The 24,701-nt window shown below is 41.5% G+C and overlaps 1 protein-coding gene across 1 annotated transcript in view; it reads right to left on the bottom strand.

Moving 5' to 3' along the window:
- Positions 1–6,237, bottom strand: part of LOC144256290 (phosphatidylinositol 4,5-bisphosphate 3-kinase catalytic subunit delta isoform-like) — a 36,845-nt gene extending 30,608 nt beyond the window's left edge. The window contains exon 1 of the mRNA XM_077801429.1: positions 6,184–6,237. The gene's annotated coding sequence lies outside the window, so the exon portion shown is untranslated. The remainder of the gene's footprint in view (positions 1–6,183) is intronic.
- Positions 6,238–24,701: the final 18,464 nt, after the last annotated feature.

Raw genomic sequence — 24,701 nt, forward strand, 5'->3', positions numbered from 1 at the left:
TCAGACTTCTAAATTCACATACACAGCTCCTTTACTTTCTACTTCAGCATCTGATTGTTTCAATACAAAATAAAAGGCAAATGAACCAATGCTCCCAATTAACAAAACATCCTGAGCACATCATCCTATTTAGATGAATGTCCATATGGACTACAACCCACCATCATCTATGCCAAACCTGTAGGAAAGAATTACAGGTAAGACTGAGTACAGTAGCACACACCTGTAGTCCTAGTTGCCTAGGATCACTTGAGCCAAAGAGAGAATGGAAAAAAAAAAAGATTCACAAGTGAGCACTTAAAAATCACTCAAACCATCTCTAAAAATTCATTCATTAAGCTTAAAAGAAAGTAGGGCCCTACCTCCCATATTTTTAGTAAGAATCACATGTTGAGATGGGAACATTGCTCAGTTGGTAGAGTGCTTGCATCATGTGCACAATGCCCTGGGTTTAATCCCCAGCACCAGACACCCACAAAAAAGAGTCATGTGTTATGCAATAGGTTTAAGAATCGAGAAGCTCAGGATCATGAGAAAAAGAAGAAAGCCTCATGCACATATACATCCAAGGAAAACTTACTAGGGGATTTGTGGGGTAAAGCTTTAAAATTGTCTTACCCTCATGGGTATTTCTTTTGTTTTGTTTTGATACAGGAACTGAACCCAGGAACACTTAACCACTGAGCCTCATCCCCAGCCCTCTCTTTTTTATATTTTATTTAGAGACACAGTCCCACTGAGTTGCTGAGGCAGGCATTGAACTTGCAATCCTCCTGCCTCAACCTCCCAAGCATATGGGATTACAGGTATGTACCACCACACCTGGCACCCTTGTGGTTCTAATGTCAACAGCAGTCATCAAGAATCTCCAAGAATAGAGACTTATGACAACTATCAAAGCAACCTAAATCCAATTACTACATTGGATTTATAAGATAACTATAGAACTTATAAGTTACATTCATGATTGCAGGCAGAAAAGAGAAAAACCAAAAGCCCATAGTTCTTCTTGTTTCAGAAATTATTTTCTTTTTGAGAATATCTATAAGGAAGACAGAATACTATCATATGGGCACCCAAAATTATTTTCCTATAGAAATACTTAAATCACCATTTTTTCCAATTGTACCCTCCAATTTCCGAAGACATTAAAAGTTCTCAAAGCAGATTGAAAGCTCTTCAAGAGCTGAACTCATGATCCCTAACACTTTTCACAATATAATTTTCTTGCCTATTCTTTGTGCCCACACAAGTCTCTACTTTTCTATCTCCCACACCAGACTTTTATTTCCCAGTTTTTAATCACTCTTTAACCTTCACCTGCTCCTTTTAAATCCTCTAATTAAGCAGAGTCTGATCTAGATGTATCACTCATCTCCACAGAGCCTGCAAGATTTCCTACATTGCTACCAGAAGATTTTGAGTGTGCCTCTACAGGCTTGCAGGAACAGGATCAGACACAGAGCTGGTCAATCTTCAGAGTGCTTTTTTTTTAAAATTATATAATCCACAAATGCAGATATCAAATTATTACTGTTAGATGTGTATCTGAAGAATAAAAAGCTAACCTGGGCCCACAACATATATTCCAATTCAAAAGACGTTCTCCAGTTATTTCATACATCCCAGAGTTCAAGTCCCTCACTTAGTAGAAAAATGAGTAAATAAGGCTCAGGGTAACTTTTCAGTTCTAGTCATCATTCATTTCATTTATATTCAACTCCAAAGAGTGGGAAATGATCAATAAATCAACTATATATTTAAGTGGGCCAAAAGATATGAATAAAGGAGAAAAAAACAGAATAATGACTTTGAATTATTTCTGTAGTACCCCCTCTTTCTGGGAATACACAAACCAGAATAACTAGATCCCAAGTTATACAGCCTACCAGATAGGATGGTAGATGAGGTGAACACAGCATGAAAACAAAACTGAACAAAACAAAACTTGCCTTGAAAATACAAGCCATATTTTGAGATCATGGTTAAATTTGAAAAGTATAAACCTCCTCTCAGCACACCAGTTGCTATGCTCTGAGAAAGCTGGGAAGGGGACACTGTTTTTTTTCCTGTTACATTCAGTTAAAATCTCACTACAACAGATAAAAGCATTTTCATATTTCCATAGAGTACCAATCTACAAATTACAGACATTTTATAGACAGAAGTGGGCCCCCCAAAGGATTGAAGAGCCAAACCTATTTATAAAATGTACCTCTGTCTTCCAAAATATTATCCCAACTAAGTTAAGATACAATAAAAGCAGGAGGGAAAGTCACTGAAAATACTAAACCAATACCTTCCCTACCTTCCCAGTTCACCACAGAATAGATATATGCATACTGAAAAATGTGTGTGTACATATATGTATATACACACAAATAATATGTGTGTGCATATATATATACCTCACAAAGAGCCCAGATTTAGCTGAATATTTATTTAAAAAACCCTAAGAACTCTGTAATGACTCTATCTTTCTAAGCTCTAAAACAAAAAACTATTAGAATATATAAGCTATGAGATGGAATTCAGCTGGTCCTAATAATACTCCAGCTTTTTATAATTCTTTCAAAAGAGTTATAAATCTTGACCTTCTACTTAAAATTAAAAAAAAAAAAAACTCTTTCAGGTTCAGAGTTTTGAGTAGAGGTAAAAGGCATATGACAGTGGTAATGAGCTAAAACACCCAGCACTGACACTTACAATTACTATTATTCTAACTTCAGAAATTTAAAAAAAAAAAAAAAAACAAGGTATAAGACACAGGTCAGCTTCCAGGGATCCTTCATCATCCTTTTGCAAAAAAGCTTCTGTATCTTGAGTCCAGCTATCTTGAGTCCTACCTACTCAGATACTCTTTTCTCCAATATCTAGATTGGTAGAGATACAAATAATTCCTCTGTTCTACTTCTGTTCTTTACAAAATGAAATGTTCTCCAATGTCTAACAGACTGAGTAGACAGAAGGCCCAACCATACAATATAAGGTGCCTATAGTATCTAAAGAAATACAAATGTTGGCTTCTTTTTTGTAAGCACAAAAAGGAGACAAGGAACATAGGCTCTCTAGAAATAAAGAAAATATGGAAGTCTGATAACCCAGGGAGAAAAAGGTACCTATATCCTTCAGTGTATTCATATCAGCTCTGAAATTCACCCAGATGTGGAGCTCACTGCCTAAACCAACAAATACATCTGGTAACAATAAACATTGATAAGTCATAAACAAAAAAGGTTTGTTTTAATTCAAATATTCTTCAAGCTACTAGTAATATTAAAATTTACATAAAACATAATCAAAGAATATATTAAGAAATGAAGTTTTTAAAAATAAGTTCCTAAGAAATGAGAAACTGGTTTTTTACTGCCCAGTCTTCAAAACACTAAATTATTTGATTTGACCAAGTTACAAATCTATTTTCGGCAGACAGGAAAAACACATTGACTCTATTTAACCCAAAGGCAAAAAAGATCATCACTGCAAATCATAATGTTTGAGTTCATGATGAAAACAGGAAACAGGTTGTCCAGGTATAATTATGGTTGCACTCTTAATGTGCCTTCAGGTTCAGCTAAGAATTAAAATCCAGTGAAGAGGGTAAGCAGAATGAACTTGCCTTTCTACCTTGCTACAGAATGCAATGTTTAATAATACTCCCAGCAACATGTTACATAACCAACAGTAAACAACAATCTGATTCAAACCTCATTAGTAACAACATTCTGCCACAGTCTCCCACTGAAATTAATAGCTCACTTTGCCAGAGGGAAAAGAAATGAGCATATCAATCTACCCATTTCTGTGGTGCCTACCACAGTGAACCAGACAAAAAGATAATACTACTAGATGTGTATAGAACCTACAAAAATTTCATTTTTTCCAGTTCTCTTCATTTTTTTAACTAAACCATATCATATGGACACATTTAAAATTTAAAAGGAAAGTCAGTCCACCTTTACTTCCTATTTCAGCTATGATTTGAAAGTAATAGAGACACAAAATGATGAATGGGCATTTATGATAAACAACAGTTTATGTGCTAACAGCAATTAGATAACAAGGACTGACTGCAGGAGCAGCATATAGAGGGAAGGAAAAGAGGATGCATATTGATGATCACACAATGATAAACAAAAATAAAATTTTAAAAATCTAGACATAATATGTATAATCCAAAATTTTAAAACCTGAGCACATATATAACTACTATGAAGGTTATAATTTGTTAAACTGTCTCTTTCTTAGTTGTTTTATATTTTTATAATTTGAGGGTTTATCTTAGACATCTCCTTCAAAAAAAGTTAACCAAAGGGGTTAAATTTAAAAAAAAAACATATATAGAATATATACAAAGAATATGTAATAAATCCACAAATAACTTCTTACAGAATTTGGAACACATTAATTTCAAAATGATATCAGATCCATATGTGATATACTGAGTGTAGGTATTGCTTCTGCAAACAGACACTACCACATTGGCATTTGGCAGAAATATTAAACTATTTGGAATGTTACTAATCTACTGCAACTAAGGCTTTCAACTTTTAAATTAAAATTAAAACTAATCCACTTAGCATTCTGAGTTCTCTAAGGAAATTTAAGGACTCTAGTTTTTAAAAGAATTAAAACAACACTTGTTGCTGGTACAGTGGCACATGCCTGTAAAATTTCCAGGGACTCGGGAGGTTTAGGCAGGATGATGGCCAAGTTCAAGGCCAGCCTCAGCAATTTAGCAAAACCCTATCTCTAAATTTAAAAAAAAAAAAAAAAAAAAAGATAAAAAGGGCTAGGAATGTAACTCAGTAGTAAAGTGTCCCTGGGTTCAATCCCCAGTGCCAAAAAAACAAACAAAAAACACTTGGACCTTTTCCCTCAACTTCAGTGAAACCAAGCCTCAATCTCCACCTATCCAGTCTTTGTTACTAGATAAGAATACTTTTGGTAGTGCTAGGCAACAGGCATGATGTGACAAACCCAACCAGACTTCCAAAACTATTTCCAATAGAAAGACAAGGTAAACAAGATATACTTAGCACCACACCCATTTAAACGCAAAACAGCCAGGAATGCTCCCTGCTCCCACCCACCAGACCTCCAGCTGGTCAGGAAACATTGTGTTTACAGTTCAGATAAAAATCTGGCCTAGGGTGTTCAGGCATTCCTCACCTCTAGGCTGGCCTATGCTCCATTCTCCAAAGTCATCAAGACCAGAATTGAAACATTTGGTCAGGAAACGGGCAAATCTCCAAATACCCCAACTATCCTCACCCGGGTTCTTTTTTGCAACCCCAATCTGTTTTTGCTATTGAGCATGCTCGGACTTAAGACAGGCGCCACAAGGGAGTTTTCAAAGCTTAGGCTCCAAACTCCACGTAATAACAGCAGTTGAAAAGGGAAGAAGGAAAAAGAGAAGGTGGGGGGGGGGCTGGAAAATGAATTTAGTTCTAATATTTAAGGACCTGGCAGGGGTGAACATGGTGATGGGAAAGAAACATTGCTTGGACATTCTCCTTTGCAGCTTATGGAAGTTTATATGAAGTACAAGAAATCTTTGCAATGCTGAAAGCTGACATGGCAAGTGGTGGAAACCAGATCTAAGTACCAGCTGAGTGCAGCAGCAGGTCACCAATGCCCAGAGTGTAATTCCCACCGATAAGCGTGGATCCTTATCTTTGAAACACAAAGAAACAGCGGCACAGATTCATCAGACCATTGGACACCTTTGCGGTGCAGCAAACCTAGCTGCTCCCCTGAACAGGGCAATCCTATCAGGGGTGTGTATGGAGGGTGGTGCTGAGAAGCGGTAGGGTAGCAAACTGATTCCCCTGGACATAAGTGGGACCGGGGAGCCCTTCGGGGTCGCCCAGAACGCTTGCCTCCACCTTCCAGGCGCGAACCGCGAAGGTGGGACAAGGGCCAGAACCGGTCCCGCCTCAGGACGTCCCGGACCGCAGGCGAGGCCTCTGCAGCCAGCTGGACAGTCTCATCCCTGCCCGCCGGGACTCTGACAGGCTGGACTAGGCCTACTTCCCGCCCCACAGGCCCTGGGTCCTTATTGCCCCGCCTGCGACCAAACGCCCCCGCCTCAGCCAGAGCCCGGCTAGGGCCTGAAGACAAGCCGCGTCCGGACCAAGCCAGCAGCCTCCGGCCCCGTTCGCCCGCCCCGGGGCCCCTCACTCAGTAGCGGGCCGGCTGGGCGCGCTCTTCTGGCGCCGTCGCTGCGCTTCCCTGCGCTGCAACTTTATTAGCAGCTCGGCCGCAGGACACGGGCAAGGAGCCCGCTTGCCCAGGACCCGGATGAGGGAGGGAGGGAGGGAGGGAAGGAGCAAGCCTGGGAGGACGCCCGCTGGGGTCGGCGCATGCGCGCCAGGGCCCAGTGACCGCTGCTGGGAGGAAGGGAGGGCCACCTTATCCAGACAGCCCATGGAAGCTTCGGCGCTTGGCTTTGAGCCTGCAAACCCCAACTTCCGATCACTCCTAGGCTCTTCGCGTCAATGGCCAGGCCTGCGAGAAAAGTATTTTCAAACATAAGTTCGCTAATTTTATTTATTTATAATATAAATCTGAACGGAAAAGAGTCCTCTTACTGTGGAAAAGTCGCTTCAAAGCAAGTTTCTGAACAACTTACAGCTTCCTCCTGGATGCAGCCATAATTGAAGAAGGGCAATCTTGAAGCCCTGGAATTCTCACTCCCCCACCTCCTGGATATGCAGGCCTGGACAAGTGGGCCAAGGGTGCAGAGAGGACACTCACAGGCTGATAAATGTCACCCCTCTGTTCCCAGTGTTTGAGATTCTCCCCTTTACCCTCCAAATTCCCCAAAGTGTTAGCATTTCCCAGAATATGATACTGAAACCACCTAGGGCACCTGATTTGGAAAGCACTAGTGAGGAAAATTTTTAAATACTTTTGTTTTAATTTTAAAAGGTCAATACTGGTTTTCCACTATTCCATTATAAGTTTTCTCTTTAAAATCAATTAAAAATCAAACCTGGGGCCCGGGTGCTGCGGAGCACGCTTGTAATCCCAGCGGTTTGGGAGACAGAGACAGGAGGATCTCAAGTTCAAAGCCAGTCTCAGCAATTTAGCAAAGCCCTAAGCAACTCAGCAACTGGCTCCACATAAAATATAAAAGAAAGCTGGGGATGTGGATCAGTGGTTAAGGGCCCCTGGGTTCAACCCTTGATGGAAGGAAGGAAGAAAGGAAGGGAGGGAGGGAGGGAGGAAAAGGAAAGAAGAAAGAAAGAAAAGAAAAAAAGAAAAGGAAAGAGGGTTGGAGTTGTGGCTCAGCAGTAGCATGCTTGCCTAGCATGCATGAGGCACTGGGTTCAATTCTCAGCACCACATACAAATAAGTGAAAATAAAAGTCCATCAACAACTAAAAAAAATTTTAAAAAGAAAAATTGAAATCATTGTTTAATCAATTCCCAGACTAATACAATTCATCAGTTCTACTAAATCTGTCTTCAAATACTATACAACCTAAATCTGACAATTTCTTATTGCCTTTATTGCCATCTCCATTACCAGAGCCAGTGTCATATCACTGATACACAAATGAGGCAGCTATTTTGTTTGTTTGTCTTTCTTTTTATTCCAGGCTCTAGTAAGTTGTTTCCATGGAGAAAAGACCAAAGAAAGGTTGCAAAAGTCTCAGCATTGAAGTGGCCACCTCAAATGGTGACAGGCCTGGTGAGGGAGAAAGTGAGCCAGAGTCGGGAACCAGAAAGTGTCTGCTCCCACCAAAGAGAACAGCTGCTGTTCTACTCTAGCCAACTGTTACCAGGGGGAAATGTAGGGATAAGGGCCCAATGTTGGCAAATCTTATTTTTCAAAGGAAGCTGAAAACTTGTATTTTTTATGCAAAAACCAAATATCAGTTTATCTCTTTAGCAATCTCTCCCTCCACCACCCACCCTCTCTCTCCTCCCCCTTCTTCTCCCTCTCTTAGACATTCAGGAGGCCAACCCTGTACAAGCCAAACAAAACAAATCCATGGTCCAATTTAGCCTGCTGGCCATCAATTTGCAATCTCAGGTCTACATCAGGTCTGCATGTTAAACTTCTTTACTACATCATAAACTTTGTGAAAGTAAAGTCTGTGTGCTTTAACTCTTTGTCACACTCACTGCTTATTTGTTGTTAATTCAGAAATTTCCAACTCTTGGAAGGCAAATATTTCTGGAGCCTGTATGGATTTACAGCTCCCAGAAGTGCCTTGACCCTGCCTTAGAGGATACCTTTTATTCAGAACTGGTGTTTACCGAGTGCTTTGTTGAACATTACAGGACATAACAATTTGGTTTAAATATTTCGTATGCTAGAGCCACTCCTCACTTCAAACAGCCAGTAAAATCCCTACCCAAACAAATTGTTTGCACATATGTAAGAACAATTTGTGATTACAGGATTCCTTTTCAATAGTTACATATGTAATCCTAAAGCCAACAGTTTTGCTTCCTGAACTATGAGTTCATATATTGATAAAATCAACCAGAGACTCCAATCTCTCTGAGTTACTATGTCAGCCTAGGTCTTTAGTTGGAAGAGATATTTATATAGAAGGGAGGAATGGAGACTCCAGCAGCCAGCATGAGCCTTCCAAAAGGATTGAGAAATTACCCAGACTTCAAAGGTATAGGAAGTCCAACTTTCGCTATCTATATAATGTCAAGAAGATTATCAAATGATCAGGCTTGCCAGAGCCTTAGGAATGGAATAAGGAAGACCCTGTTTTTGATCTAAGAACAAATATAGAACAGGATGCTCTGAACATGTAGATACAATCCAATAGACAACAAAATAGACAAACTGCTTTTTCAGTTTAGCCACCTACCTGATCAAGAGGATCAGCAGCTTCAATATTCAATTTTGTCGTACTAGTAGAGAAAGTTATTTCTGGATAATTTAGGCCAGTGCTTTTCAACCAAGGGTGACCGCACCCAGGAAAAACATTTGGCAGTTTGAACCCTTTCTTGGTTGCCACAAGGAGGAGGGCAGTGCTACTGGCACCTAGTGGGCAGAGGCCAAGGATGCTGCTAAACATCCTGTAATGCCAGAGCAGCCATCTTCTGTCAACAATTATCCAGCCCAAAATGTCAATAGTGCAGAGGTTAAGAAACCTTGATTTAAACCCCAGATAGTTTTTCTTTAATTGGGTGTTAAAAAAGGAAATGGACCTTTTCTTTCAAAATTTTCAAAAGGTTTATTCATTTCACATAGAGAATTAGCCTCAATGTTTAGTTCCCATCTTGAATTTTCTAGATCTAAGAAGGAGGCAATTTTCAGGAAATGGGACAATGCATGGAACATGAAAAATTGGAATTAACCTACTTCATATTATTTTTAAGTTTTATTTTTATATGTCAAGTCATTTGAGCCAATTTGGTTTGGTTTTGAATATCCGTAAAAAATATCTCAATTCCACAAATTGCTGTAATAGCTCAGAAGATTCTGCCTAAATAACTCTCAGGCCCCAGTAGAGCTTGAAGAATGCAATGGCATTTGGGGGACATTACACAGCATAGATGTATCAGCAATTGACATCACAAGGATCCTCAAAGGGCTCTGGGTAGATAAGTCAAAGACACCTCACATCTACAGACAGCCATAAAAAGTAGACATCAGTTTGTATGGCTCCTCCAGACAGGATCCTTAGAAACAATAAAACTTCCATCCCCAACTCTGAGAAATCCTTGTATGTCCTTCTATTGGCAGAGCAACCCCTTCCCCCATCCTTAATATTGAAAACAGTGCTAGAGCCAGAGCTAAACAGAAAAGAGTTCCAAGAAGGGCGAGTTCCCAAGAAGTGATGCACAAAGACATACTCCACAGTTCAGAGAGAGAGAAAAAAATCACTGTGTTAAAATTGGCCAAAAGAACTTTCATGTTCATCTTTAAAAGAATGAACCCAAATTCCATGTCAACCAGATATTACACTAAAGTGATTTTATAGAATATTTGAAAGGCTTTTTTTCCAGTGAATCTTTGGTGATCTGGCATGAAATGCTTCCGTAAGAGTTCACAGACAAATCCCTTTATTTTCACAACTGAGAAGTTGAAATCGTAATGTACTGGGAAGAGAAAAGTAAAAGAATGGAAGCTGCCTCCATTTGAAGTACAGGGATCTCGAAGCTTCAGAGAAAATGTCAGAGAATCCATGAGCCCCTTGTGCACATTTTTCATTTATACCTAGGTACGAATTTTCTGCAGACAAAGCCCATAGCTTTCATCATATTCTCAAAGGCTCTCCTGATCTCCACGTTTGCAGATGCTCAAAACAGTGGTTGCATTACTGATGGTGTACGTTTAAAGTGCCCATTTTAACTTATCTCTTTCTTTTTCAGAACAACATAATTAGGAGACTCCTCTCTGGGGAAGGCAGCTTGTTTTAGAGTGGAAGAACCTGGCTCGCCTGTCTCCAGCCATCTGCTACATTAAAGAAGGCCTCCTATGGCTGGAATCCAAAACACAAAATTAAAAGGGTTGCTTGCACCCAGAGTCATAAAACAAAGAGGCTTTCTAAAGCAGGGCTTGGAGCAAACACTTGTTTCTTCCAGACTGAAGCAGCATCTGTTTCTCCTGCTGGCCACCCCGCCACCCTACCCCCTGAGTTAACTCCACTAACCTCCATGGTTCAACATTCTCAGTTTTCATCCTCAGAGACGTGGGTCTCAGAGGAGCCAAACCACATGTGTACCCCACAACAAATCCAGAGCATCAGGTGAAAATCTGGGAGTGCTACGGAATTGGGGATGAGGGGACAGACAAAATTTCACATTTTCTAGAAAGACATTTAACTGCGTGAAATTTTATTCCTAAGAACTCCAGAGCTGACTTCTTAGTTTGAAAACTGACTGTTGACATACTACCTGTGTACTTCAGACAAGTTTTGTACCCAATCTGTGCCTCAGTCTCCTCATCTGTAAAATGGAGATGACAGTAATATCAATTTTACAAAATGTTTGTGAGGATTGTAAGACACTTAGAACAGTGTTGGCATATAGTAAGTGCACCACAGGTGTTTGTTTTAAAAACACACATTTCCTCATGATATACCAGAAATGTCTACAATATTGTAATCAAATTGATTTGTTACATAAAATATGCATTCATTTTACAGGACAATGGGCTCTCTTCCCTTCTCACTCCAATAGGTAATATCATTCTTTCCAGGCCTCTTGGTACCATGTGTTATAGACCATACCTAAATTTGTCTTCCATTGGACTTGGCTAATGAAATTCAGATGCTTAAATTCAACTACTGTGTTAGTCTACTTTCTACCACTGTAACAAATACCTGAGAAAGGTTTATTTGGGTTCATGGTTTCAGAAGTTTCACCTCATGATCAGGTGACCTGTTGCTTTTGGACATGTGGGAAAGCAGCACATCATGGTGGGAGCACATAGGGGAGGAGAACTTTTCACCTCATGGCAGCTGGACAGCAAAAAGAGAAAGAAAGAGGAGGGGCCAAGGTTTCAATAGCCCTTCAAAGGCATGCTCCCAATGACCTAACTTCTTTCCACCCAGTCCTTTCTCCTAAAAGTTTCACCACCTCCTAAGGGTGCCATGGGATGACAGCCAAGCCATAGGCCTTTGGGAGACATTCCAGGTCCAAACTAAAGCAACTACCCTCTGAACTTCCCAAACTGATTATATTAGTTAAATATTTTGCCTGCCCTCATATTTTATAATCCTCTCTCTTGCTTCTGTTTTGTTACCATTCCCCTCTTACAGTTACCACAACCTTGACACCCAACCCCAGAGATGATCCAGAAGGGTTATCATGATATCCCAGCCACACAGACCATCATAAATGGCTCATCAATGGACATATGACCTCAGTGAAACAACATGCATCACTCCTTAGATGATGTATGGACACTGAAAGAGAAAAGTTCTCCTTCTTTCTGTCATCACTAAAATCACTAAACTAAGGGTGATTCTGAGGATGCCAGGGTCCATCCTGTTACCTTGGAATATCTTTTTTTTTTTAGAGAGAGAGAGAGAATTTTAATATTTATTATTTTTTAGTTATCGCAGACACAACATCTTTTATTTGTATGTGGTGCTGAGGATCAAACCTGGTCCGCATGCATGCCAGGCAAGCGCGATACCGCTTGAGCCACATCCCCAGCCCCGTTACCTTGGAATATCGCAATGAAGCCAAAAGAGAGACAACAGAGAAACTGAAGCTAAACAAATTCCTTGTGAGATATTTTGAGACCCTGGATTCAGCTATACCTGAAGCTCTACAGATCCTCCTTAGACTTTTTAATTACATTATCCAGTACAATCTGCTATTGTTTAAGCTAGTTATACTTCTACTTCTTGCAACATATGCTATTGACAGTCTCACTGGATTTTTCAGGTCCAAATTTGAACTCCTGGCATTTGTCATATGCCCTCCCGTACCTGGTCCTGCTCTGGTCTTCCCTATATCGATAAGTGGCAATTTCACCCCTTAGTTGCTGAAGCCAGATGTGGCAGTCATATTGATAGATTAGGTTATTGTTCCTAAATCTTCACTCCTTCCCTGCTGTGATATAACACACTCCTTTGCTATGTGGCTTTGCAGTATCCTCCACTGGAGAAGGTAGAATATACTCTCTTGAAGTTGAATTTGGCCATGATGACTTTGGCCAGTAGATATGACATGAACATAACCTTTAAATATGCTGGATCGTATGACTTTGTCTTTTGTTCTGTTTCCATCTTTAAAATATAAGACCCCAGTAACTAATGGTCTAAGGATAATGAAAATGTTCAGGGACAGAGTCACCCCACACCCTAGTAAGAAGCCAGCTCAACAGACCTGCAGCGTGAAGCACTGCTACCCAAGCTGTTTCACAGACTCATGAGTGAGAAAAAAATCAATGTTTGTTGTTATGTACTACAAAGATTCTGGGCTTGTTTGTTAAGTAGCAATAGCCAACTTAAAAAAAAATCTATACATATCCCTGTCTCTTATCCTCATTTATTTCTTTACTTACTCCTTAGTTCAATAAGATGATAAATTTTTATTGAACACCTAGTATATATCAAGCATCATCAGATATATACTATGAAACAAAACAGACAAAAATCCAAGTAATAATAAATACATCTTTTTTTAAAAAAATAGGAAAACAAGTAACATTTAGTATGTCCCATGGTAATAAGTACCTGCAGGAAAATAAAGCCATGAGTAGAGTTTGGGGGAGATACTGCTGGCATGAAGAGCAGCAACGCTGCTGTCTTGATGCAGTAGTCAGGGTTAAATAAGGTTGCCCTTCCATTTTTGGTTAGCGTCAAGTCTTACCAGCTCTACCTCAAACCATATCTCAAATCTACCCACTTCTTTCCATGGCCTCTGTCCATAAATAGTCAGCACCACCTCACAACTACATCTCCCGGGACCATCATACAGCCTTTCTCTGCCCCTTTCTCGCCCAGAATCTATCATATGTTGAAAAAGCAAATGAGTTGAGCTGGGGAAATAACTCAGTGGTAGAGTGTTTGCCTAGCATGCAGGAAGCTCTGGGTTTGATTCCCAATACCCGCCTCTGAAATGAAAATAAGATTATGGCCACCCTTGAATAAAAGTTCTACAATCCCATTGCATTTGAGATAAAACCTGGAACCCCACCCATGGCCCTCCTCTGAGTGATATGGTTCCTGCTGTCACCAATATTTTTGCATGTGTCTTGCTCACATGGGCCTTTTTTCTGTTCTTCACATTTCATAAGTTAAAATCAAATTGTTTACATCTATTTTTTCTAAATTTCCTAATTCAATTTTAGTATGCAATGGGTGTGACTCTCCTTACCTCCCAAGCAGAACCCAGGCCTTGGATTCAGCTTTCATTCATTCATTTATTCAATCAATATAAAAACATGCATATGATATCCACAGTGTATCAGTCACTGTGACAAGCAGTGAGAATACAACAGTAATTCCCTGCCCTGGGGGACATTTGTTTGTCTTCTGTCTTTAAAACCCTTGAACACTTGATGTAAGATCTAGAAACTAAAAAAATTAAAATCTGTCATTTTAAAACTGTTAACTCAAGGGTTCACAGTGGAGGAGAACCTACTTCTCATTAAGGAGCTCCTTGGTTTGTAAAGACCTCTTAGATATAACACACCATTTAATCATGAACATGCAAAACAAGGACCTTTCTCTAAGATGGAGATTTTAGCACTAAGGGGTTAAACAATTCAGCATAGTCATTCAAAAGGTGGTTACAAGTACAACTGTATCTTACTGGACTACATTTCCTACTTTTTATTGCTAAGTATGGATTTTTAAAAAATAAACCTTTATGGTTTTTATAAAAATGACACGATGTTTACTGGGAAAATTCAAATTATGGAGAAAAGGTCAAGAATGGTAAAAAAATAATTGAAATTCCATGAATTAGAAATGACCATGATTAATAAGCTGTTGTAACACTTTGCCAGATCTCTTTGCATACATATGTACTTACAATAATAGCCGATATTGATCAAGCACTTACTTTAGGCAAACTGTTGAGAAATGTGCTTATATATTTTATAAATAGCAACCGTAATATTACCATGAGGTTCCAATTACTAAAATCATCATTACCCCCTGCCACACACACGAAGAAAAATAAGATACAAACCATGAAAGGACTAACTATTGTGGATGCACATATTTCTATGGCAGATGTGGGTTTACAACACCCAAAAGTATTTCTGGCCCTGCCTTAGAGTATATCTTTTTAAAAAACTGGTGTTTGCTCATCTTTAGAGGATATAACAGAATTCTTTTGAAATGGTTTGTTCAGGAGGCTTATTCCTCACTTTGCATACTCTGTAAAAATTTGCATACTCTGCTTCCCACAACCTACTCCCTTACCACCTCCCTATCCATTTCCCTTTATGCTCTCTTTCACCTGTCATCAAACTTGTCTCTGTGCTGCCTGCACTGCTTCCAACTCCCAACTGACCATCACATTTCCATCAACACACCTTTCTTTCACAGTAATCTCTCTGGGGGAAATGTCCCCTTTCACTGTCTTTCCTTCTCAGGCCACTTTATATTCCTCTTCCTCCTTCATGAGGCCTGTCTGGTGGTCCTCAAGGATCTTCTCTTGATGCATGGCATTCTGAGAGGTGTATAAATAGGAACAGAGGAGCAATGTTGAGATGGTGAGAGATAAGGGGGGCTCAGAAAGGTCAAGTCCATTCCGGAATTTGTGTAAATAGTAAGGGAGCTTGAATTCACATCGAGTGGAGCTTAACTCCCAAACTCCTGCTCTAATCACTACACAAAGCTATCTTCTGTCTTGATGCACTCTTACCAAAACACAGACCTGTACTACAATACTGCATCCCCCAAAAATGGTTCTTATGAATCCTATGATAAATGTCAATGAACCACAGTATTGTGCAAACTGGATTGGGAAAACAATGGGTTATTAAGTAAGATAATAAATAAATGTGTTGATGTATACAATTGCAATTTCTAACCTGAATCTGCATCTTTCAGTGATGGCAAAATCACATAGAGCAAGCACACGGTAATACTTTACAAGTGTTCTAACAGCCAGGTGAAGGCCCTGAGCAAGTTAAAAGAGCCCAAAGTGAATGAAGTTAGTGTTCCTACAGGTTTATCTTGAAGTGTCGTGAAACCTATTCATTCTGTTTTTATAGTGACTAATACTCCTGTGGATGTGTCACTGACAATATGGGGGCATCACTAATGTGCCACATTAGAGGTAATTTGTACTGATGAATCAAATCAGTTAAGCTTTTCAAAGTCCACTCTGACTTCCCAAGTCATGCAGTGTACTGTTTCCATCCCTGAGAGGAGCCATGCTAAGCAGTCCAGAGATGTTGATCTTTTATGTTGCTTCCACAAAACTTGTTTTTGTAAAGCACTGTTGCACTGTGTACTAAAAACCAAATTCAAGTGTATAAAAACCAGATAACAAGTCCACAAAGTCCTCTGTCCCAGATGCATATTGATGGAGTAGAAGGAGCCCCCTGCTGGGTCATTCTGACAGAAATGGAGCTCCAATGTGGTGGTGGTTTTAATGTCTCTGAGATTAGAGCAAAAACCATCTGGGGACTGCTTCTGGTTTTAGAACAACAGAAAAGTATTTTATCTTTTATCTAAGATAAAAAAATTTATTTTACTTACTTATGATTGCTGGATGAGATTCTATATATGCCAGGAACTATAATGGTAAGGAATTATTTCATACATTCCTCTGTTCATTCATGAAAAATAAGGACATTCAGAGATAAAGATAAGTGAAAAAGAACACCCATCTCTCTCTCTTTGAATCTTCTGTCCCATCACATCCTTCAGTCATTTCTCAGTTCTGATCTCTGGTATCATGATTGCAACTTACTTTCTGATTCATTTATGGCTGAACAAACATTTACTGAGTACCTGTTACGGGCCCTAGGCTCAACACCGAGGCTGATTAGAGAACAAACACACGCAGAGGCCTTGCTCTCGTGGAATGCAATCAAGTCAGAGAGACTTGTCCCATCTCTAGGCTGCCTAGGATGATCCCTGGACACCTGCTTTATTCTTCTGATAATCATCAGCTGAGCTCAACTTTTTCAATGGAAAAATTATTTTCTTTGCTTTGTTCATCTTGTCTCCTTATCACCTGTCTGATATTCATTTTTGAGGTCTATATCCAACCTCATGGAAATAGATCCAGGATGCCTTTCTTAATGATTGGGCAGCACTGACATACCCACAAATAAATTGGAGTAACTAGATGCACCTGGACACCAACATCCACCCTTGCATTGAATTCCATAGGACTTGGCATCTGGGTGTTTTGGTGAGTGCTGCCGACTCACAAACACATCCTGTCTTCATCTAGCTCTGATATTTCACCTTAAGGACCCCAACTGTGCTGGACCCACGAGGATGTCATGAATGATTTCATCAGCAGGTCAATGTCCCAGAGCTAAATGAACAGCCTTAAGGAAGAGCCAGTTTCATTCCTCATCTTCACACTTCACATTGTTCTTACTCCTGCCACATGAGATGAGAGGATGAACACTAGCGCCCAGTGACCATGGAGGCACATGACAAGGACGTCAGGGAATGTGTGGTTGCAAGGAATGTGGTTTCCTTGTCCATAAATTTGCTTTGGTACCAGGGCTACAGAGAGTGGATTGTCCAGCAGGCTTCTAGAACAATAGCTTAGGGCAGGTTGGGGTTAGAGCCTGCCCTAGAGAAGACCTCCTGCTCTTTTATTTCCTTTTCTAGAATTCACAGTAGTTGACCTCTTTCGAGAAACTCCTGAGTTTGCCACTGCCCAGACGAAGTCCCAGTATTTGGCAAATTTCATGCCAAGCCTCCTTGGAATGTATTGGCTTCTATCATACCTAGTTGTTTGTAATTTGGCAGGGCACATGTCAGTCCTTACCTGGGCAGCTGTGGTCAGAGCTATAGAGCTGCTTCCACTCCAACTGCACAGCACAAGACAAAGCCCCTGATACAGGAAGGAATTGGCTCAGGTCACTTTCCTGATGAGGCAGTCATGGCATGGCAGACACCATGGGCTTCCTGGACTCCACTGCTGCCAGGCCAGCACACAAAGTGAGATCCAGGGATCTGCTTGGTCTACGTAGATTTCCCCACATTGGGCACACATGGTTCATCAGTCACCTGCACACTTGTCATAGTCTTACTGGTAGCCTACCACGTGGTAGGCTCTGTAAAGACAGGTGCCAGACACCATGAGTGAAAAACAGACCCATCCCTGTCCACACAGAAAATGGGCAATAATCAAATAATCACACTGTATCAAAAGAGCACAGGCCATAAGGGCACACAGCCAGGGGCAGGACAGGCTGCTCTAATCAATGGGTGTTAGGGGAGACCTGAAAGATGAACAGGAGTGAATTAAATGATGGGGGATGTTTGGGTGGGGTTAAAGGTGAGCAGAGCATTCTAGGCAGACGGACTGGTGTGTATCAAGACCCCAGCAACATGGGGCAGCATGGTGGTGACAATGAGAAACTAAAGAAAGACCAATGTATTGGACAGAGGAAAAAACAAGGAGAGATAGGCCTGGAGAGGTGGGCAGGACAGTCCAGGGCTTGGGAGGCCATGGTTGTGTTTTAGAGCTATGCTAACTGTGCACCACTAGATTGCCAGGTTCTTCTGGGCCCCGGGGAGTTACCTTCATGATGAAGAGGAAGGCTGGAGGTATTAGAGAAGAGACAGATAGAAACGGGAAGATGGGAGTTCTCTAAGGACAAGCCCTCCTACAACATTTCAGGAGCACCATCACTATCTTACCTGTGACTTCTACTTAAGCCCAGCCCAGGACCATTCTGCCACCCCACACCTACCCAGTTGGCACTCCCAAGGCTTTGCACATCTCCCCTGCTGTGGTGTAGTGTGATCAAGGTCCCCCCATCTGCACACCTGATAATGGACAGAGCAGGAAAACAGGAACAAGGTACAATGAGGACACACAGGCCCCAGGGACTGAGCCCCCACATGCTATTTTCACCGTTAAAGGAGGTGTAAAATATCACTTCCTCCCATGACTCCTAGATGACATGACACCCTGGAGCATCTGTGGGAAGACGCATTGCACCTGAACTATTTCTGTAATGTAGGGTAGGCATACGGAGCATCGAGTTCTTTACCGTGGTGTCTGCCACATTGTGGTGCATAATAGACCTACAGTAAATGTTTACCAATTGAATTATAATGCCAAACATGTAAAAATTTATTTTCTCTTTTTACCTTGAGGGGAAAATTTGGAGAAATACCCAAACTCACATTGAAAACAATTTTCTTATGCTCAGGAAAGGGAAGGGTGAGTTCATCAAATGTGTTGTTTGGGTACAGGGGAATAAATCCAGGAGTGCTTTACCACTGAGTTACATCCCCAGTCCTTTTTATTTTTTAATTTGAGATGAGTCTAATTAAGTTGCAAGGCCAGCCTTGATCTTGTGATCCTCCTACCTCAGCCTTCTTAGTTGCTGGGATTACAGAAATGCACCACCACACCTGGCTCATTGTAAAAAATTTAAAAGGGCAGAAAAAAAATTCTTGGCCTAACTGGGGCTCCTGCAGACTTTGCTCTTATTGACTTAGAGGCCATTTTGTTGTTGTTGTTTATTTTCTTTTTGTTTTAATTATGGAGACTTTGTTTATTTTGTCCAAGTTGATACCCCAGTAAAGGACGGACTCCAAACAAGTAGAGTCTGTGTTCCTCTCTTCTCTAGTGACCCAGAAGGCCCCAGTTCTGGCTCATCAGTGAGTTGACAGCATATTTAGTCCAGGACATGGGGTGCAGCATGTAGACTTTTCCCTTATGAAACATCATACTTAGCACTTTACTCACCTCTGGACTTGAAGAGAAATTCTTGCTCTGGAGCCCCAATTTAAATGACAGGAGAGAGGAAGGGCCCCTGATTTGGGGGATTGCCTCCTAATAATACTCATTCACTGGCTATTTCTCTGCAACCAGGACCTGGGGACTGGACCCAAGAGGAGACTAGGATTCTCTCTCCACCGAGCATGGAGATGGGGGAACTGTGTACTCACCTGCCTGCCTATTGGAGCCAGAGCCCCGGCCCTTTGCCTGATAGAGTTCTGCTGATATATGCAGAGCTTTGTGCACTTTTCCACACATAAATTTTTCTGGCGAAAGGACCCTTAGCCCGTCCTAAGGTTTTATGATCTCTCAAAAGCTAAGAACCTCTTATCTTTATAAAGGAAATTCTTCACATTTTATCTCATATTTCAGAATATCCACTGAGCCTGGCCTTGTTCCTGCTTGAACATCTCAGTTTCTGAACAAAGTGAATAGTGCATAGTGTCCTCCAGGGCTCACCAAGAATAAAGGTGACCAACTAGGAAACTTCCTGTGAATTAGAAGGTGGCTTTGCCTAGAAGAACCAGTGCTCCCTTGACAGGAGACTCAGTACTCAGAGCTTTCTCTCTGTGGACCAAGCCTCCATTTCTGTTCTGCTATACAGACCAACAAGCTCCAAAGACTGTAGTGCCAGGGTAGAACCTACCACTAATCACAGTCCCTTTCCCTGTTCTGGGCGGCACTATGGATCTTGCTTCTTTGGAGAGGGCTCAAGATTAAGGAAGAAGTGGGAGAAAGGAGAGGGTCTTGAGAGTCTGTCCCGTTCCTCTCCCTGTACTCACAGACTCCAGCCCAGGGAATCTAGCCAGAAGGGCCTTGAGGAGTTTGACCCATGACAAAGAAAATAAAGTGGCAGAGTGAAGCATCAAGTCAAGGGCGAGGTTTGGAATCCATGGAGAGTTTGAGGAGGACTCTGCCTGGCCAAGAAGAGGCTGCAGGTTGGCTGGGGTGGGATCAGGGTGGGATCAGGTAGCAGGCATCAGAGTCAACAAGAGGGAAAGGAGTAAGAGTCTGTGAGGTGAGAGAAGGCTGGGTTCCCTGGTGGAGAGAGAAGCTCCAGGGCTTGAATCACGAGCTCTTTGGGTTGAAGAGGGGAGAGGTCCAGGAGCTGGAGCCCGTGGCAGCAGCCTGGGTTTCCTGAGGAAGGAAGAAGGCCCAGGAATCTGGATGAAAAGTGCACAGTATTGAACCAGACAGTCTGGAAGTATAGATTCCTGTCCAGGAAAAAGAATAAAGATTAAATGCTGTAGACAACCCAGTGTATATTTTTATTATGTTTATTTCAGCTCCTCTTTATCTTTGTTCCTCACTGTTTCTAAATTAGCAGGAACTTAATCAAATCAACTCAGTTTCTGCCTCTGTGAAGAATCGACTTGTTAGTAAAGAAAAGGATCTCCAAGAAATCTTTTGGCCTTGATAAGTGGAATTTACAGTTCCAAGTAAGACATGCAGAGGCAGTATGTGGGCTTGTGTGTGTGTGTGTGTGTGTGTGTGTGTGTGTGTGTGTGTTGGGATAGTGGTGGTGGCAGTCATGTACCTCCAAAAGAATCCTTTGTGTTCCTCATCATCCTCCTTCTCATCTCTGCCCATACCTCTCCCTCTTCTCTGCTGTTCCCCCAACTCACAGCACCCATCCTCTATCTAGGAGGTCAACAGGAATCTCCTCCATCCCTTCTTGACCTCCCCATGTATCTTCCACATAGTAGATGGAGTAATATTGTCAAATGTAATATGACCTTGTCAAATACCCATCACCTTCCAGGTTTATACCCTTCAAAATGCTTTCCAGTGCTTTTAGAATGTGGTGCATCCAGGAACTGGGAATACAGCTCAGTGGTGAAACACATATCTGGCATGTGTGAGGTCCTAGGTTCAAGCCCAAGAATAGCAAAAAAGAAAAGAAAAAATAGAATAAGGGGCATGCTCCCTGCTCCCAGCTCCCATGCTTCTCTCCTTTAATTCTGTGTCCCTTCACACTGGACTTCACCTGGTTCCTTCCAAAGCACCTTCTCCCTCCCCCTCCTTGGACTGCATGCTCACTTCCCAAGTCTCCACGCCTGTCCATTTCTGATCATCCTTCAGCTTTTAGAGTTGCTTCCTTAGGAAGCTCTTCATGTCCTCTCAGTCCAGAGTGGCCCCCTCAGTCTAGATTGCCATAGAATTTATTTCTGTTTTCAGAGCATGTATTTCCCTTTGCTATTATAAACTAAGGATGGTAATTATTCGATCAAGAGGTGTTTTTTCACTCAGCTGTAAGCACCACAAAGTCGGACATGCCTGTCGATGTATACCAGTGTATCCCTGGAAGCTGGATGGGGACTGATCCCAGTAGTTACTCAAGAAAATATATGTTAAATATATAAATGAATGGAGGTGACTGGAAACTACTTATTTATTCATTCATTAGCCAACAGAAATATGAAAGAGGGACTACTATGTGACAGGAACCGTGTATTTCATAGCAAACTTAACATATGTCTGTCTTCCAAGAACTTAAACCTTAAGAAAAAGATCTATCTTCTCTAATGATGTCACATTTGAGATGACATCAAAGCTACAGTGGAAGTTTGCCAGGCCAAGAAAGGAGGGGAAGGGATTCCAGGAAAAGGGTACAGCAGATAGGGAGGTTGGGGGAAGGGAAAAAATTAAGAGTATGAAGAAATCAAAGAAGACCAAAGTGGCTGAAAAGTAAGGATGAGCAAAGGAGAGTGCAGAGAGAGATGAGGTTGGACAAGGAACAAGGGATAGATCCTTCCTGTCTTAGAGGTCCTGGGGGAAATCTTGTGTTTTCTCCTGTGCACAGGAGAAAATCATCCAAGGTACAGTGACATGGGGCAGGCTCTGCTCATGCATCTGCTGGCAGAGAATGCACTGCAAAGGGTGAGAATGGAAGGTGGTGACTAGTCAGGAGGCTATTGCATTTGTCCAGTCAAGAGAATGACCACTTGCTTTGCATCAGCTTGTGACAGTAGAGATGGACAGGAAGGCAAAATAAAGAAAAGTGCTCATGGTAGAATTGAAAGAACTAAGTGACAGACTAGATGTGGGTTTGGGGTGGTGATGAAGAATAGTGAGCCATTAAAAATGACTCCTACCTAGCAACTCAGCAAGTCCCTGTATCTAAATAAAATACATTAAAGAGAGGGCTGGAGTGTGCCTCAGTGGTTAACCACCCCCACCTGTGTTCAATCCCCAATACCAAAAAAAAAGAATAAAAGGATGACTCCTGAGGCCGGGTGCAGTGCACATGCCCGCAATCTCAGCAACTCGGGAGGGTGAGGCAGGAAGATTGCAAGTTTGAAGCCAGACTCAGCAATTTAATAAGACCTGTCTCAAAATAAAAAATAAAAAGGGGTGGGTATGTGGCTCAGTGGTAAAATGCCCGTGGGTTTAATCCCTGGTACAAAAAAAGAAAAGACTACTGTGTTTCTGGCTTGAGTAACTAAGTGGTTAAAGTATGTACAGATGAGAACAATCAGTGAAAGAGTGAGTTTAGAAATAAAGGTCTGTTTCAAATATGTTAACTGTGCATAGTTGTAAGATACCCAAGTGGTTTTAAGTAGATAGTATACATTTGGCATTCAAAGACTTGTCGGGTAATTTTTAGAAATTGTCAGTATAAAAATGATGCTTAAAGCTCTGTGTATCAAGCAGGGTATGGTAGTATACACCTGTAATCTCATATACTCAGGAGGCTGAAGCAGGCGGCGGATCACAAGTTTGAGGTCAACCTGGGCAACTTATTGAGACTCTGTCTCAAAATAAAAATTAAAAAGGCCTGGGGATGTAGACCAGTGGCAGTGTGCCACTGGGTTCCATCTACGACAAAAAAAAAAAAAAAAAAAAAAAAAAAAAAAAAGCCATCCATGTATATCAGGGAGCCTCTGCTGTGTAATAAATTACCCTAAAATTTAGTGACACAAGACAACCATTTTGTTTTTTGTTTTGTTTTGTTTGTAGTACTGGGAATTAAACTCAGGGCCTTACATATCCTAGGTAAGCACCCTACTATTAAGCTACATCCCCAGTTCTTTTTAATTTATTTTGAGACAGATCCTGCTGAATTGCCAAGTTGGCCTTGAACTTGTACCTATTTCCTCAGCTACCCAGCTGGGATCACTGGTGTTTACCACCATATCAGGTACAACCATTGTTTACTAGCTTACAATTCTTTTGAGTTGGTAATTTGGTCTGGGATTAGCCTCCCATCTGTCCAAGGTGAGAATGGTCTGAAATAACTTCACTCACAAGTTTGTTAGGCTGTTGGCTAGAGCATCTCAGTTTTCCTCCATGTGACCCCTTCTACAGGCTAGCTAAGGCTTCCTCACAAAGTGATTTTAGTATTTGACGTAAAGCAAGAACCAGCAAGTACTAATGTACAAATGGTTTGTAAGTCTTGGTTTATATCACTTTTATAAAATACTTATTAGCCAAAGCAAGCCCAGATCCTAGAAGTAGAAAAATACATTGCAAGGAGATCTCTACAGGAGTAGCAGTTCTTTGCAAGCTACCAGGTGTGGAAGTAAGATGAGCTCACTCAGAGTGACAGTGTAAACATAGAAGGGCAGTGTTCTGGGGGCACCACCATGTAATGGCAGAGATAGAAAGTGGGACCTGACAAGTAGGGAGAGGAGCAGCCAGACAAGAGAAATCCAGAACCATTGGCTTGTGCATCCTGCAGGAAGGGAACATTTCAAGAAGGCAGGAGCGATCTACAGTGTGGCAGGAGGTAAACTTGGGTGAGGACAGGAAACTAGATGTGACTAATGGGGTAGGATTCATCAGTGGGAGGCAAAGCAGGAACAATGGACTGAATTCAGTTGGACAAGCAATCCAAGCTGCTTCCTAGTCCCCTGACCCCAGCCCTACTTTACCCTAGTCCTGTATATTGCCAAAATAGTGGGTGAACAGAGATTATAGCCCCCTGGTATGCCTCCTATCCTTCCTGACCCTTGTAGCCACTGTTTACCTTCCATATATCCATGAAGCTCCTACTAGGGATCAATCATACCAGGTGCTGGGGGTATAGGCAGGGCCTGCTCAGGTCCTGGTAGGGGAGGAGGGGAGCTCAGAATCAAATCTATCTTTATTGTTCACCCCACTCCAGTGCAAACCTTCATTCTCTCACCTGGATGGCAGCCAGTTCCCTCTGACATCCCTGACTCTCTGCTTCATCCTCTGAAGTCCACAATTCACAAAATTTCCAGGCAGATCCTCATAAACCGCTAGTCTCAGTATGTTGCTTCCTGGGTTAAAAGCACTCAACAGCTGTCCACTGGCTGAGGGTTGAATTCAGACGCACTAGCAAGGCTCCCACA

The sequence above is a fragment of the Urocitellus parryii genome, chromosome 7 (assembly GCF_045843805.1).
Source record: "Urocitellus parryii isolate mUroPar1 chromosome 7, mUroPar1.hap1, whole genome shotgun sequence".
Classification (NCBI taxonomy): domain Eukaryota; kingdom Metazoa; phylum Chordata; class Mammalia; order Rodentia; family Sciuridae; genus Urocitellus; species Urocitellus parryii.